Below are 18,317 nucleotides of genomic sequence, written 5' to 3' on the forward strand. Positions count from 1 at the left end.
AGAAAGTGAAGGAGGAATAGACTAAGCAGGAGAACTAGACTGAGACTGGAAGGGAAATGTACATTCATCAAAAATAACATGCCTAGAAACAAAAATATGACCAGTAGTAACATCAAGACATCTATACCCTTTGGTAGAGGGAACATAACCAATAAAAACACAAGGGATAGATCTAGGCTGAAGTTTGTGACTTGTGTAAGGTCTAATCCAAGGAAAACACCTACAACCAAAAACTTTGAGAAATGAGTAATCAGGTGCATAATGAAACAAAGTTTGAAAAGGGGTAAGATTACTAAGTTTGGAAGTGGGAAGTCTATTAATAAAAAAGATTGAGGTGGCAAGAGCATCAAACCAATAGGACAAAGGAAGAGCAGATTGATGCATTAGGGCAATAGTAGTTTCAATTAAGTGCCTATGCTTCCTCTCAGCTACTCCATTTTGAGCAGGAGTATGAGGACAACTATGTTGATGTTCAATGCCCTTATCTTTCAAAAATTACTGAAATTTATGTGCCAAATATTCCCCTCCATTATCACTTCTAAGGACTTGAAGCTTAGTGGTAAATTGAGTCTCAACAAAAACCTTGAATTCAACAAATTTAGAAAAGACCTCACTTTTGTAAGTCAAAGGAAATAGCCAAGTGAACTTACTGTAATCATCAATAAAAAGAAAATAGTACTTAAAATGAGAAACAGATGCATTAAAGGGTCCCCATACATCAGAATGAATAAGAGCCAATGGCTGATTTACAGTGGAATTGGAAAGATGAAATGGCAACCTATGACTCTTAGAAACACAACAATGTGTGCACAGCTTATTATCATTAGAACTAGGTACATTAGTAGGTAACAAATTCTGAGATACAAGCACTTGTAGTTTATTACTAGAAGGATGACCTAATCTACTATGCCAAGTGCTCTTGCTGCAGGTAGAAACAGTGGAAGTGTTGAAGCAAGTGGTGGAAGGAGTTCCAGGGACAACAGATGATGCTGAGAGAGAGTAAAGACCAGCTGAGTGAGGACCTCTATGAAGAATTTGCTTGGAAAACTTATCCTGTATAATGAAACAATCAGCATCAAAAGTAATGGTGCAGTTGTTATCTTTTATGAATTGATGAACTGACAAAAGATTGGTAGAAAGGGAAGGAACATGAAGCAAATTATGAAGGTGAAAAGAAGCACTTGGTGTAGGAAGCAAACCATTTCCAGTGTGATGAATGGGCAGAGTAGAACCATCTCCTATAGTAACATGATCAGAACCTTGATAAGGCTGAAATTGAGTGAAATTATTAAGATCATTGGTGAAATGAGTTGTTGCTCCAGAATCTAAGAACCAATTGAAATCAGGGACAGATGCAGCATAGGCAGACTGATATTCTGGAACAGATGCAGCAGAAGTGGTTGAAGAAGAAGAGGCAACATAGGCCTTAGACTGTGATCCTTTTCCTTGTAAAGAAAATGAGTGAAAAGTTTGATCCATTCTATGCCAGCAATCCATGGCTGAGTGGTTTGATTTGCCACAAATTTGACAAATCAGTCCATGTTGGTCTGAATGATGAAAAGATGATCTGCCTTGGCCTCCACCTCTGCCTTGGCCTCCACCTCTGCCTTGTCCTCCACTTCTACAGGTGTTACCTTGTCCTCCACCTCTGTAAGTATTTTGATAAAATCTGCCTGAATTTCCTGAGGTGTTACTTTTAGAACCATCTCTGGTGTAACCTCTAGAATTCCCTCTAGAATAAGTTCTGTTAGCAGCATAAGCAAATGGGAGATCTGCTGTATGTGTTTGTTTCAGGAAGCCTTCAATGTGAATGGATTCAGAACATAATAAGGAAGACAAGGCAGTAATAGAGATAGGTTCAGATCTGGAACGGATGGATGTTTTAAAGGCATTGTATTCATCAGGTAATCCATTCAGAGTAAGTAAAACCAGATCTTCATCATGAATTGGTGAGCCAGCAAGACTTAATTGATCAGCAATAGTCTTGATTTGACAGAGATATTCCTCCATTGTGGAATTCTTCTTGTAAGATGACTAAGCTTAGTCTTCAATTGATGGACATGTGACCTAGACAAGGAGGTGAATTGTGCAGCTAATGTAGTCCACACAGCATGACTAGTGATACAATGAAGAACAGAGGTATATATGGATGAAGATAGTGTAGCAGTAAGGCAACTGAGTAAATGTGCATCAATAGTGATCCAGTCTGTGTATTCTGGATTTACTACAGCATTACAACTCTCATCAAGAACTATGGAAGAAGGACAGATCTTTGAGCCATCAACAAATCCAAGTAGATTTGTAGCTCGTAAGATGTGTTGAAATTGACTTCTCCATATCAGATAATTTGTAGACTCAAGTTTTATTGGAACAAATGACTTCAAATTGGAAATAAGCAGAGTGAGATTAGAAGGTAAAGAAGAACTGGTAGTTATACCAGATGAAGAAGCTGCCATTGTTGTTGATCTTGCTGGAAGATCTGCCATTGCAGATTCTTGATGAAAATTCACCATTGATAAATTGAAGAGGAAGCTTTTAATGCTCACAAGAGCTATGTGGCTCTGATACCATAAAGATAATATGAATTTGATATTTCATTATTCAACATATCTTCAGCACAGGTATATTTATACAACAAACTAATTGTAACTCTAGTTACCAGTTAACTAAGGTACAGTTAACATAACAACTTCCTAACTAACACATCACTATATGTAACATGTGCATTAATAGCTCTAACTAATTACTCTAACTGATTCGTAACAAATGTATAACTCTGCTGCAGCAATGAGCTCAACTCTGTGGCTTAAACTGCAGCTCAACTGCAACTCTCTACTGCAACTCTCTTGGCTTCAACTGCAGCTCTTCTTCTGTAGATATAGGCTGAGCTACTGCTGTAGCTGTAGCTGGTGCAGATACATTATCAAACACACCCTGAACAAAATAAACAAATAAAATAATAGAAATGCTAATAGTGTCATTTAAAAAAAAAAATGCTGTTGAAATTTATTTTATACTATGTTTTTAATATCCAATTTAGATTATTTTTTGAGTTCAAACAAATAAGGTTTATCCAAAATAAAATTAAAAACAACATGAAAAAATACTGATTTAAAACACTTAAAAAAGGCACTATACAAATTTAAATTTCAAACATAACTCAAGTAAGAAATTTCCATTATGAAAGTCACATACTAGTGTGAAAGATGATATATGGTGACATGGCTCTTCTTGTGTATGAAGAGAGAGTTTTGGAGTTTTATGTCCATATTTTATCAAAAAATAAAATTAAAAGTGATATGAAAAATAGTGATTTGAAACACTTTGGTTTCAGATTATTTTAGTTATAAAAAGACAAAATAAGCTAAAAGTCAAGACAAAATGTCATATTCAAACCATAATCATTTTATTTATTTTTCATAAAAATTAAAAAATCTATTTAAAATGAGACTTTTTAATCCCAAATTAAAATAATTAAAAATCCAAAATATGAATTCACTTCTCAAACGAAAGCTTAAAAACGACACTTTCAAATATAACATAAGTAGGAAATTTCCATTACGAAAGTCACATACTAGTGTGAAAGATGATAAATGGTGGCATGGCTCTTCATATGTACGAAGAGAGCGTTTTGGAGTTTTATGTCCATATAAAATTTTTTTTATATAAACATAATTAAATTATATATATTTATCAAGAAGGAATATATTAATTACTACATGGAGTCCATTTGTGGTGAAAATAATATACTTTCGTTTGGGATGTGAGTTGATTTTTAAATTTTTTTAGCCTAAGATTATAAAGTCTCGTTTGAGATGATTTTTTTGACTTTTTTGACTTTTGTGAAAGAAAAATAAAATAATTAGGATTTAGATGTGACATTTTGTCTTATTAACTTTTTAACCTATTTTTATCTTTTTATGATTATTTTAGTCCAAAAAATTCATGCTAAACATAGCCTATGAATACTAACAAATTAAGGTACATTTAATTGGCTCCATTATGTACAATTTAATGATGTGAATTTTATATTCCTTGCATAATCACTTGTCTTTTTCTTAACTTGCATATCTAAGAGCATCTCCAACAATCTTTTTTTCATGTTTTTTCAAATTTTAATTAAAAAATGTCTTTCTTATTAAGGAACCACTTTTTTAAGTATCATCTCCAACAATACTTCTCATTTTTTTCTTTATATATTAAAAATATTTAAAAAATATTTCTTCTTAATTATTTTTTATAATTTTTTTTTCTAAACTTTATTCTCTCTCCTCCACCATTTGAAAAAAAGAAAAAGAATAAGAGAGTAAACTATATTTTTTTTAAGAAAAATGACTTATACCCCCACTGGGGGTCGACCCCCAGTGAGGTGGAGGGCCATGATTGGCGGAAAAAAACTGTTTTTTTTTTTTTTTTTTTTTTTTTTTTTCAGTTGGCAGCCAGTGGGGGCGCGCCACCTCACTGGGTGGGGGGTATAAGGCATCACTGTTTTTTTAATTATAGGGAGCGAAAGTTCTCTCCCTTGATAGGGAGTTAAATAAGGAGACGGTTAAAAGAAATTCTTTTGTATTTGATTTCTTAAAAGAGAACAAAAGTGTGAATAAGGAGACCATTAAGAATGCTCAAACAACTATAGCACATTCCAATCATAAAAAAACAAAAAAAAATATAGCACGTCCATCCATTCATATCTTTTGTCATATATTGGACAAATGACCTAACTAAAAAAATAATATATCTAGGTTTTAAATTATTTGTCTGTTACGAAAAATAAAATTTTTAATAATAAAAACTTAAAAATATTAAAATTTTTAATTTTTTTTCACCAATTAAAAGACCTCATTGAGTAATTTTAATTTGTAAAAAAATTTAAAAATTTAGATATGTAAGTTCTTGATTTCCATGCCAAGCAAATAATTTTAGATGGAGAGAGTGTAATTAAAGAAAATTTGAAGCTCAAGCAAAATATAAATATGAAAAAGGCTATTGCTAAAACAATATATTTTGGGAATCATTTAAGGTGGAGTTTTTCCCTCTCCACATGCCCTCTAATTTAGATTTTTATTTTTATTTTCTGAAACTCCATCTTAGATTGATGAGCTGGTTAATTCAAAAGATTAATACATATATTACGTCACTATTTTAAGTAGTTCTAGAGTATTATGTGGCATTACCTATGTGAAATTCTAAACTAATCACTTAACAAAAAAATCTTATTAGTGGTGCTAATTCACTTTTATTAGGTAATAATTGAGGGACAAATGTGTGTTGTGAGTTTTTTATTAGCTAAGAATATTCATTGATAATAATAACACATGTATTTCAGAAAGTTTAATAAAAATTTGAATAAATTACGGATTAGTCTTACCTGATGAATTTAAATATCTATAAGTTTTGTACAACTAATAGTCTTAAAATACTTATTATAATATTAGCCCCTCATAAAATTTCTGACAGTCGTGGTTAAAAAGTAGGATTTAGTGAGCCCATGGCCCTTGAGCCATCATGGCTTGCCTTGTCAGGCAGACCGTCAAGGATTGGTTTCAAAATCGGCCCACCCTGCTCTAGAAGCCCAAACAAAAATCAATATTATTGTATTGCCCAATTGATTAAAGGGATTTTTGGTGAAAAGCCTCTCCCATTGGGCCTATTTTGTGTAAAGCCCACGGAATTAAATAATGACTCCAAAAGCTCCTCAATTAAAAAAATATCATGAATTGACTGAAATGTCCTTCCATATAAGTGGAGAAATATGAAACAATTAACAGTAAAAATTTACTATCAATCAAAGTAAAATTTTACTGTCACTATCAAGGTACAATTTTACTATCACTATCAAAGTAAAATTTTACTGTCACCACAAGTCCAAAAGTCAATTTGTGTTGATAAAATTTTACTGTGATTTAGTGTAACATTGTACTATATTTTAGAGTTATTTTTTACTATTAGGTTTGCCCAAGATTGACAACTCATACAGTGTGTCACCAACACAACTTGAGACATGAATGTAAAAGTAAAATTTTACTCTGCATAAAAGTAAAATTTTACTCTAAAATAAGAATAAAATGTTACACTATGAATCTAAGAGTAAAATGTTACCCCTTGAATTTAAAAGTAAAATTTTATTCTATATAAAAATAAAGTTTTACTTTGAATAAGAGTAAAATGTTACACTCTGAAATTAAAAGTAAAATTTTACTCTGTATAAAAGTAAAATTTTACTCTAAAAAACTAATAAAATGTTAGACTCTACACAAAAGTAAAATTTTACTCTGTGTAGAAATAAAATTTTACTCTGAAAAATGAATAAAATGTTAGACTCTGAAGTTAAAAGTAAAATGTTACTTTGCACAAAAGTAAAAAAGCGAAGGCAGTGTTTGTGGCGGCTGAAGTGTTTGGCAATGACCACCTCTTGGCAGTAAAATTTTACTGTCATTCTAACACCAGAGTAAAATTTTACTATAATTCTCTCAAACAAAATACAAAGCAATAGAACCAGAGTAAAATTTTACTCTGGTTCTGTCAAATGAAATTAGATCAAAAATAACAAAAATAAATCAAAAAAAAAACAAAAAAAAACAAAATAAATTAATCAACAAATCAACATATCTAATTGAGAAGAAAAACTTCTAAAACTCGATCAACAATCACAAATCTCAATGAAACTCTCGTTTAATTGAGAGTGTTGAGCGTTGGCGGCGAGATCGTCTATTGTTGACCAAATGAGAGATCTTTGGCTGCGAGATCTTTAGATTTGGGGATCGTTTTCATCGATTTCGTTCCTGATTTCGTTCCTGCGAGATCTTCAGCTCAGATTTCAAATATTTCAAATGTATGATACGTATATATAGAAGGGCAATATTGTGATAAAAAAAATAGAAATTATAAAATGTCCTTATTAAGGTAGACATTTCCTACTCATAGACTTTTTGAAAAAAAATTAATTAAGTTATTCTTTATCCTAATAAAAAGACCAAAAGGGAGGGTTTCACCAAAAATGCCTTGATTATTAAATTGTTAAGGAGACTGGGCTTTTTGCGCCTCATCAAAAAGTCTCTTCTAGCTTCAAATTAACTTGTTGGATTGTTTTTTTGTTTTTTTTTGCTTTGAATTTTACCTTTAAGGAAGTTTTTTTATTTTTTATTTTTTTATTTATAAAAAAATCAACAAACTTTAACCTTTAGGGTTCTATTCTACTAGATGGATGAGAAAAGTACAAATTTTTAAAAATATTGGAAAAAACTTTTGAAATAATCTTTTTTTGTGGCAATATTTTTATTTTTTTACTTTTTAAATTAATTATATAAAATGGACCTGAAATGCTAAAAAAAAAAATTGACATAATTTTGAAAAAAAAAATCACTAAAGATATATATATATATATATTTTTATATTTTTAAAATGTATGCCAAACTCACCTTAAATTCTAATTGAATAAATCTGGACGTACACATGCAAAGAACAATAATAATTGATGCTCATTTAATCATATGTCATTTTCTATCATCCAAAATAATGTAAGTATTATGGAAAATTGAAATTGAAATAATCAATAATAATTCTTTGATAAATGCCATCGTCATAACAATTAAAAGCAATACAAAATCATCTGCAGTAAATGAAAAAAAATTAATAAATCATATTTTTTCCCAATAAAATACCATGAATCATGTGTTAACAAAACTCAAAAAATAATTTATTGAGTAACATAAGACAAAAGTAAGAACTTTATTTGAAAAAAAAAATTAGGCCTAAGAGGCATGGATTTATTATACTTCATTCGATTCTTAATTTAAGAATTTAACAAGAATTAATGATTATTAGTTAATTTAAATCAGAACCAAACAATCCTCCCAGTTAAAATTGAGATATTGGTTCAATTGATTTTTTTCAATACCCCACTATTCTGTATGCATGTGAAGAAAAATGATAAAATTTTGTTTTAAATTATTTTTTTTAAAAAAAAATTAAAATTTTATTTCTTAATTCTTAAGTTTTTATCCTTTCACGCCCCTAAAAAAATAAAGGAGAAAATGTACATAAATAAATTATAAATTTTTATTAGTATCTATTTAAATTAAAATATTAAGATTTAAATTGATAAAATAAAAAAAAAATGATTTATTATTTTATTTTATTTTAAATATAATTTAACCCAAGATAAATAAATAAATAAAATGGAGCATCCAAACACAGCTTTGGGGAAGGGAAGAACCAGTGAAAGAATGGTGGCAGTCATGGGGGATTTGCAATTAGAATCTCCGAGGTCCCTCAGCTTTCCGCCTCTCACTTTTCACTCCCACAGAGAGGAGAGAGAGAAAACAGATAAGAGAGAAGAAGAATATAGAATAGTGGGTGGATTGGCTTGGAATGGTGTACCACCACCGATGATGACAACACTCTATCTCTTGCTTCTTTCGAAAACAGAAACTTTAAAGAAAGAAAACCCCAATCTTCAGATTTGAGAAGGAACAAAGAATGAAATCAAAAACAACAAAAACAAAAACAATACAGAATGGTTTCCTTCTGTTTTAGACATCCTAATCCCATTCTTGTAAGCTTCTCTCTCTCTCTCTGATTAGTTTCATGTTAATTTTCCCTCTTATGGCTTCTCATTGATTTTTCAAGCTCATCTCTGCTTTTTACAATCTGGGTTTTTTCATTGAATCATATCTGTATGTGGGTTTTGCCTTTCAACTTTTGTTTTCCTCTCTCTGTCCTGATCTGGGCTTTGTAACCTTTGTTCCATTTTTGTCTTCTCATGTTTCTTTTGTTCTTTCTTTTTTGTTTTTTGTCCCCTGCACTTTTGTGCTCTCATGTTAAAGATTCCTTCACTTTTAGCATTTATTTTTCTAATTGTTCTGCTTTATATCTCCAATTTTGTTTCTGTGTTGGTTTTGATGCAGCTTAATTGTTGCTTTTTGACTCTTACACATACCTCCATCTCCATTATTAGCTTTCCCTGCTCCTGTTTTTATGTGATTTGCTTTTTGACATTTTTGTTTTTGATGTTCTAAACTTCTTTTTCTTTCATTTGATGACTTTTATCATTTCTATTGCAGATGTCTCACTATTTTTCGCTTTGAAAGAGGTGACCCTTCTTTTATTTTGCTTTCTTGGTTTCTTCATCTAAAGTACTATTGTATGTAAATGCAGGGTAAGTTTATTGGGATTTGATTACCCACATTCTTAGCAAAAGAGAAGGGATCGGATAAGGGTTGGCTTGATTATTATTTTTCTTTGCATTTCTTTTTTAATGCGAACAATTAGTTGTGTAATTTGAAGGATGGGGGATCATTTTGAGCTTCTGGTGGATCGGCTGTCACTGAATCCACCCTTGAAGCCGCTATTGAGAGCAAAAAACAGTTGCAGCATGACATTCCATCGGCAAGTGAAGATACGATGAATGGTTTTTCTTCTCATAGGATGGATGCTGATAGTGGATCATCACCGAGGAAATTGGTTTTGTGTAGAATTTGCCACGATGAGGATGAAGATTCGAATATGGAGATTCCTTGTTCATGCTGTGGCACTTTAAAGGTCAGTTTCTTTAGCCTCTAATCATTTGAGCAAAATACCAAATTGTTGATGAAAATTTTGGTTTTGTATTAGTTTCGTGTCAATTACTTGTAGAGTGTTTGCAAAACTTGTCAAATTGATGGAACAGTTCAATATACTTCTACCATAACATTCAATTTTTATGTTCTTATAGGTGCATTGTTTTGCTTCCTGTCTCGAAGTCATTATCTGCTTTGGTTTATTTGTTACAGTTCCTCAATTCCATATTCCCAGTTTAGTTTCATGCATGAAATTCAAACCTCAAGTTCATCCTTACATTTCCAATTTTTCTGGTCGATGCATATTTTCATTCTTGAGGTTTTACAATTGTACAATTGGATTATCCATTTTGGCTGCAATCTTTGTTCTAGAATGCACATAGCTCTTGTAGTCTGATTGTGTGCACATTGGAATGAGTCTATCATCCACTTTGGTATCTTATTGAACCAAAACGGTGATATTGTTTCTTTGCTGATCAAGAATTTACATTTTTGGTAAGTATCATGATCGTCCAATAAGAAGGCTTTCCATTTTTCCAAATGAGCGATTTGATAACCTATTGATTCCATAACTGATTGCAATGTTGATCATTCGGAGGGGAATATAGGAATATAGGATGAAGTTTCACTTCATATACTTTTTCAAAAAAAAATTGTTAGTGTGAATGTAATTGTGGAGGGAACTGTAATTTCTTGAAATACTTTCTCAATGAACCTTTCTTTTCTTTCTCCAATGACACAGACTGCCTACTTCTCCTTGGAGTTCCTTTAACTCTAATATTTAAGTAAGTTGTATGGTAAGCAGGACCTATTAACACGGGGAAATTTGTGTGGAATTGTACTTCTTGTTATTAACCACTAGTTCTTGAAATCTGGGTAACACATGTTTGAGGGATTGGAGATGCACTCTCAGTAGGGTTGTATACAACTTTTCATATAGTGATCAAGTAACTAACAGTAGTCCTGAGTATCAAATTTCGTATAAAAACATGTAACAAGAACTATGATCATTGAGTATGAAAGTCTCAGCCCGCTGTAGACATTTTGGTGTGAGAAAATCTCCAATTACGATAGCAGTCTTTTGAAGTTAGTTTTTGAACTATGATCTAAGAAGCATGGATACGGACACGCAATGCGACGCGACGCGACAGGACACGGATACGCCGACACGTCAATTTTAAAAAAATATAGGATGGACACGACACGACATGTGGGGGACACGTATAAAATATATAATTTTATATATTTATTCTATGTTATATATATGAATGTAGCATTCAAATATAATAAAAAATGCAATATGACACAAATTCCTATAAATTTATATGGTTTTTGTTTTATTATTACATCTTAAGTTATTTTGTTCAAATTTATAATTAGTTTCATCTGTGTTTAATCGATAGATTTGTGTGTTTAAGCGATAGTCATGTGTGTCCTTCAAATGTCTAGGTCTTTAAAAAAAATTAAAAATGACACGTTTTGAAGAGTGTCGGACACCTGTCAGGGAAGTGTCCAAAAAGTATCTGTGTCCAATACGGACATGACACGGATACGTCACCTTCTTAGAAGTGTCCGTGCTTCTTAGACTATGATCATTGAGTATGGAAGTCTTAGCCCACTAATTACATTTTGATCTTTTCATCATTTCTTATTTTTCTGAATGCTATGTTTCTTTATAGTGGTTTCAGATGCTTCCATCTTTATCAGTAGTCGCTTAACATTTTCTTCACTTTCGCAGTATGCCCACCGCAAATGTGTCCAAAGATGGTGCGACGAGAAGGGTGACATTATGTGTGAGATTTGCCACCAGGTCTGCTATTGATTTCTTATATATGTGCTTTTGATTTTTCAATGCTTTTTAATTATTTGGTATGCGATGATATTTGTTAAGTAATACTATCCATTATTAATCTGAGACGGTTACTAGTTTCGTATTTGTTTGAATGAAAAATTGCAGCAATTCAAGCCAGGTTACACAACACCACCTCCTCTGTTTCATTATGGCAATATTCCAATGAACTTCAGGTATTTTCTTTACTTCTCTTTATACAATTTTGATAAACTGAGATTTTAAATTTTTTGCTGCTTTGGTTTTTGGATTCTTCTCTCTTCTCATTGACAAGTGTTCCAATGAACTTCAGGGAAAGTTGGGAGGTTTTGAGAAGAGATATGTATAATCCTCAATTTATAGCTATGGTTGCTGCTGATCGCAGCTTTCTGGATCCCAACTTTGATGACTTTTCAGCTCCCACTTCAAGAAGCCTGACATGTTGTCGTGTGGTTGCTATAATTGTAATATCTCTCTCTCTCTCTCTCTCTCATTTGTGTGTGCTTGTCCGAAGGCGAAGATATAATAAAAGTAATAATCAAGATGATCATCAGTAAATTAGCCAATGACTAGAGTTGTAACTAAAATTATGTTCAATTGGGCCTTCTAAGATCCGGATTGGATTTGCATATGTTTGGTAAATAAAATAATCTTTGCCTTTGGAATTAATCAAGAAATAAAATAAAATGAAAACGATGAACTACTTGTATAAATAGAGGTGAGGCTTGCCATGATCCTTAATCCTAAATTTAGTTATTTTGATGCTAAATATATTTTTGAGCATTTACATTACTTGAGTTAAATTCTCTTTCAAATCCTTCTGTAGTTCTTGAAGAATAAATCTTCGGAGCATGTCAATTTTAAGCATTCTAGAAGCATAAAGACTGATATTTCTTCCTAGTATTTAGATATTATCATCCTCTCAAGTTAATCCTTTCTCATTTTCAAATGCAGTTCATGGTTCTTCTGGTTTTACGCCTTACTCTACCGATCATAATCGGTGGAGCTGGAGATTACACAATTATGTTGTTCATGGTGAGGATGGCAACAACATTTTAATTTTGCAGAAAGAATTATGATGATATTTCAGCATATTGATATCTAAGAAAGTATATACCTGTTTCATTTTTGCAGTTACTGATGTTGAGAACCATCGGGATCCTTTTGCCAATCTACATCATGGTTAAAGCAGTTACTTGTATCCAACGTAGGCAACACCAACAGGTCAGTTCAGTACCATATCAAGTTGCAAATTATTTGTTCGGATAATTAGGTTAAGTTGGTTTCAAACCCTCGCTGCACGTCTGCAGTAAATACCGGTCTAAAGACTCTTCTTAAAATTGAAAATTGACAGGAATATATGGGGAGCTTCTATTTCTCTAAGTTCACACACTTCGGCAGTTTTTTTTTTTTATTACAATTTTATCCTACAGTAAAATTTCCATATTACCCTTATTTTCTCCATTCCAAATCCTGATCTCCAAACCATTACGACTGCTGGCCACCACTCTAGCCACATCCCCAATAACTGGTCACCAACCCATCTCCCTCACCCAACATCTCGGACACCACCATCACGAACCCCACCACTGTTCGTACTACCAATCGCTGCTAGTCAGATATCAACTACTAAACCAATAATGTTTGTTCAAATATCAACTATCAAACCAAAAGTGTTTTTTCATAAAACTATCATTGAACATATCTGGTGTTCGAGGGTGATAGTGGATGGTGGAGAAGGAGTTGGGGTGGTTGGGGAAAGTTGAGGATAGGGGTAATAGCACAAGAGGGTGGGGGAGGGGTTGTAGTGGTAGGGGGAGGAGGCCGGTAGTGGCGTTGGGTGGCTAACTGACGGTGGAGGAGAAATGATTAGTTAGGGTTTGAAAGTTGTTGAAGGAGGGTATTATTAACATTGTAGGTTCAATAGGCTATTTTAGCCAAGAAATCACTACAAGTTGTCATATCACACTTTTTACTTATCTGCACATCTTTTTGTAAAAGGTCAAAAAGTTAATAAAATAAACAATTCCCAAACTAGCCCTAATCTCTTGAGAAAAAAAGTGCACTGAGAGGATTTAGTGTGCGGCCAATAGATCAAGAGGACCTGCATGAAATGTAGTTTATGGTTTTCTAGTTCTAATTATTTAGACAGGTATTTAAGTGAACTTGCAATAAGCCGGTCTCATGATCTGCAATATATTTCATTTTGAATTCATTGGTTTTTCATTTTTTCTGTGTGCTAGGAAGCCCGTAATGTCTCTCTTTTCGCATCGGACGAAGAAAATGAACTGCGGCAACTGCAGCCTCAGCTACATCTCATTCATATACAGTAATTTCTGCAAGAAAGAGTTGAAAGCAGCAGTGCAACTTGTAGTTTTCTATTAGATGCAGAAAAATAGGAGTGATCGTAAAGGTCTAGTCTCCAGATGGTGATGAAGTAACGTTGCTGTGGCATCCATGGAACATATGTAGTCTTGCTTCATGAAATGCTATGAGTTGTAAGATCTGTACAGTAGGGTATGCTTCACTGTAAATAACAGTATCACTTGCAAAAAAACAAACAAACAAACTTGGCCTGGATTTGCAGCTTCCTGCAAACATGAGAATATAAATAACATATTGGCAGTTTCTCCTCTTCCCATAGGTGGCATTTTTTCTGTCTGTTAATTGATTGAAATTTGCCTGCAGCAATACTTTCTTTTCCTTGCCTTCTAATTTTTGAAGGCAACTTTTGTAGTGCAAACCCTCAAAATATACGATACAATGTAGTTGAAAATGAGTCAAAATAAACAAAGCTACTCGAGTTTATTTTCAAGGCAAATTTGTTTTATAAGCAAGCTAAACTTGATATTTTAAAACTAGTCAAAGTTTTCAAGCCTTAAAAAAATCTACTATTCTATTTAGTGACTCGATCATATGCGGCATGATAAATCAAGCTATATTTATCTCGTACCATTATATTTAGTAACTTAATCATATGCATCATAATAAATCAATCTATACTTGACCTCAACTTGAGATCACATTTTGAAACTTTTGAAAGTTATTAGTTTTCACCAAATTGCGGCTTCCACACTCATGCGAGATATTTAATCATTTATTTAGTAAAAATTTTGATATCCCTAACATTATTCATTTTTATAAGCATTGTCCATGATGAGATTGTTTGCAATGCCATGGAGGAAAGTCATCATGCATTGTATCCTAGGCCAGTCGGTAATTGAACAGTATTTGGTTGGTAAATGGTTTGATGAATTGGTAGTGAATACTTTAACATAGCCTGCTATTAGAAGGTCTAATCAATAGAAAAGATAAATTATCAGTAAGTTTTACTTTTAAAATTTATTGATAAATTTATTATTTTTTTTTAATTTTTATAAATAAATAAATCTAATTAATAAAAGTGAGACGTTAGCTGCACCATGTGTAGTGGCTGAGATTTAGGCTAAAATAGCCTCAATTCAAATTTCAGCCGAAAAGCGTAAACAGTTCACGCGTGATACAGCTACGTTACAAACCGGGAGTGGAATTACCATTTTGGCCCTTGACTATTTCAAAGGGTGTGGGTTATACACACACCTCAAACCCAAGTGCCCTATTCTCATATCTTCCGTTCCGTCTCTCACACCGACTGTCCCAACACCAGTGCGCGACTGATCTCTCTCCGGCGGACCTATCTCCGGCGGACCTCTGCCTTCCACAGAACACGACGGACGAAGAACACCGACAGGTAAATCACGTGAACCGAATGATGTATGTGTTTGTTACCTTTGTCGACTCGGTTTGAAACTTTTTCCATTCCGATCTACGACATCTTCCTCTGTTTTGGCCCATAGTGATGGTATTCGGTTGGTATTTATGCCGATCTGGTGATGATCCGTCGTTCTTCGAATATAAATCGCCGATACCAATTTTATATATATATATATATATTTTTTTTTCTGGCCTTACTTAAATGCCTTCCACAAAACCGCAAAGGTTTTTTTGTGAACATTTTTTTTTGTGTTGAGCTACCCAGGTTTTTTCCCCCGTGATTTCCGTAATCACCATTCACGGTTGGAGTGATGTAATCGTTGCTTAGGTTTGGAATTTTTTTTTTTTTTTTCAAAACAATTTTCTCCATAATTATCATTCCACAACCCGGTTTTTCCCATTTTTTTGTGAACATTTTTTTTTTTGTGTTCAGCTACCCAGGTTTTTTCGCTCCTGATTTCCGTAATTACCATTCACAGTTGGAGTCATGTAATCGTTGCTCAGGTTTGGTATTTTTTTGTTTTTTTTTTTGTTTCAAAACAATTTTCTCCATAATTATCACTCACATCCCAGTTTTTCCCATTTTTTCCCCTGTTTTTCCCATCCGAATGATGTAATCCCCCTTGATTTCCATTATTATCATTCACAATCCACTGTGTTTTTCCCCTTTTGTTTCGGTCCATCTGTGTTTGATGATGGTATATATAAGATAAACCAAAATTGTCCAAATTTTTCGTCAATCTGTGTTCATGAGATGGAGCAAAAAAATTTCCTGTCAAGCCTATCAATTAATCTGAATTAAGGGTACAACAACATGTTGGGAATCTTCAATGCTCTGTTCATTATTTTAATCTGATCTCCTCATTTCGTCATTTCTGTTCATTAGTTTACCTATTTCATCATGGCTGTCTTATTATCTTCTTGTAAAATGTATACTGAATTTCCTGGTTATAGTTCACCACCATAGTTTTGAATTTGCAAAATGCCTAAACCTTATTATCTTCTTGTAATTTTCATGACAGTAGATTAGACTTGTGAGATGAATTGTTAATTTAAGCACAAGAGCTACATGCTCGGGAAAATGCTGGTTATAGTTCCTTGTACATATTATTGTTGATTAACTAAGATGAATTGTTAATAGAATGATAAATATTTAAGAATGTTCAGTTAACGGTTTCCATTCAGTTATCAATCTCATTTTCAATACCAAGTTCACTTCTCTGAATTATGCATAATGATTTTGTACTTCCACATGTGTTAGTTCTTTTACACTGCAATGAAATTGTCTTTGCTAAATTTGCTCCAGCAAGTGGTAGGGTTACAGAATTGGGATAAGACTATTGAATTAAGTTGTTATACTAACTCAGTTGTTCCATGGACTTTCTCATATACTGGCTGCCTTATTCATTAAAAACAAGAACAAAATACTAATAATAATCAGTGGAAATTTGGTTGTTCTGTCTTGTTTTGAGTGTTCTATTTTGGTGTCGCCCTTGTAGGCTGTAGGTATTCATTTGGATGGGGGGAAAAATTTGTTATTACAATTGGTAAAGCGAAGACATCAAATTATTTTGTTTACTGAAAACCAAGACATAAAAAAATGTGTTATTAGAATTGGTAATGCCCCCATTTCCATGGCCCAATTCTTGTTGTTCGACTACATTTGTAGTTTCTAAATTATAATTTATAAATACATATATGGCAGTTGGTATCTATTGGTTGAGTGATTCATTTAAGAGTTTGGCGTTTCATATTCAAATAAGTGTGAAAATACTCTATTCTATTTTATAGCTCTTCAATGGAAATAACGACAACAACGGTGATATGTATTGGTTCAATTGTTCATTTAAGAGTTAAAATGATAATGTTGGACCACGCCAAACTTTAGATGACGCATGTTTGTTGAGATAGAATCACATCAGATCAGTATTATCTATACTAAAGATGAACCTGTTTTACCTGTAAAGTGTATTCGTAAATTCTAAAAATCACGATTTTTACAAAATATTTGTTAGTAAGAAACAGCGGATGGCTTCGTCTATGTCCACTAGCACGTCAACAGGGCCACGACGAATGTGTGCTTGCGGCTATGGCCATTGTTTTGTTAAGATTTCCAGATCCCACAAAAATCCTGGTCGTGCATATTATGTTTGTCCTCGGCCTGTGGTGAGTTGTGTAATTTACGTTTTTTGAATCTCCGTTTATTGGCAAAATTGAACTTCATTAGCTAACCACAGTTATGTTTGTTGCTCATCAGCAATGTGTAAATTGGATTGGTTGGTGTGATGAATCAGGGAGACCGAGCCCCGACCATGACTCATCCCCAACCGAAGTGATGCAGTTACGGGCTGACATCGTGCAAATTTTTAATACCTTGCGTGTCATTAAAACGATTATTTCTGTGTTGTGCATAACGGTTATGATTTTGCGACGGTGCAAGTGCCGTTGGTCGGTGCATCAATGGCCTTACACAATTTTATTCGTAGACACGAGATAGCTGCCTTGGGCAACGGCAGACAATATTTTGTTTCATCAGCCCCGGATGACATGCCAGACGTTCACGCTGGCAGACAGAATCTCGATGATGGGCTCATGGTTGGGGATACAGATGTGGATATGGCAAGAGTTCGTGTTCGCATACGCGACCATTTGTTTTATATACGCAGGTTGGGACTATTGTGAAAATGATGTTTTCGATGTGGAAATTTGTGTCGGAATGTGACCCACGTAGCAAGCCTTTGGACTTATGGAACTATTTGTAATGCACAATATTTGAAGTGCAATATCAGTTATGTTTGTAATGTACTTATAAATTTTATTTAACTAGATCATCCTTTAGTTTCGTTCAATTTTGCACCTGTTGGATGCCTTTGACATTTGCCTCACTTACCTATTTCATGGCAAGAATTGCATTTTCTTTTGAAATGTCGTTCATATAAATTTTTGGTCATTTATTCAATTTCTGAGAAATTCAATAATTTTATAAGTTGAATTTTTTTTAATCTGTAGAAAAACATAGAAATTCATATTTAATTCTTAACAGATTTTGAGAAAATGGTTTAAATTTTTGGTAAGCATCAACTAAAGAAAAGAGTTCACGGTTAAGGCGAAAATATATTTTAATTTAATTTTTATTGTTTGTGATAATGAGGCCGTACACATTACAGTTGAGACAAAAG

The 18,317-nt window shown here is 33.0% G+C and overlaps 1 pseudogene across 1 annotated transcript; it reads left to right on the top strand.

Moving 5' to 3' along the window:
• The first annotated feature begins 9,145 nt into the window (after window positions 1-9,145).
• On the top strand, window positions 9,146-14,026 carry LOC145789849 (uncharacterized; annotated as a pseudogene). Its single transcript, XR_014328273.1, has 7 exons — window positions 9,146-9,540; window positions 11,296-11,367; window positions 11,515-11,582; window positions 11,699-11,849; window positions 12,340-12,420; window positions 12,520-12,609; window positions 13,629-14,026. The product of XR_014328273.1 is annotated as an uncharacterized LOC145789849 (transcript).
• Window positions 14,027-18,317: the final 4,291 nt, after the last annotated feature.

The sequence above is a fragment of the Camellia sinensis genome, chromosome 4, assembly GCF_055761805.1.
Source record: "Camellia sinensis isolate YWXY chromosome 4, ASM5576180v1, whole genome shotgun sequence".
Taxonomy (NCBI): Eukaryota; Viridiplantae; Streptophyta; class Magnoliopsida; order Ericales; family Theaceae; genus Camellia; species Camellia sinensis.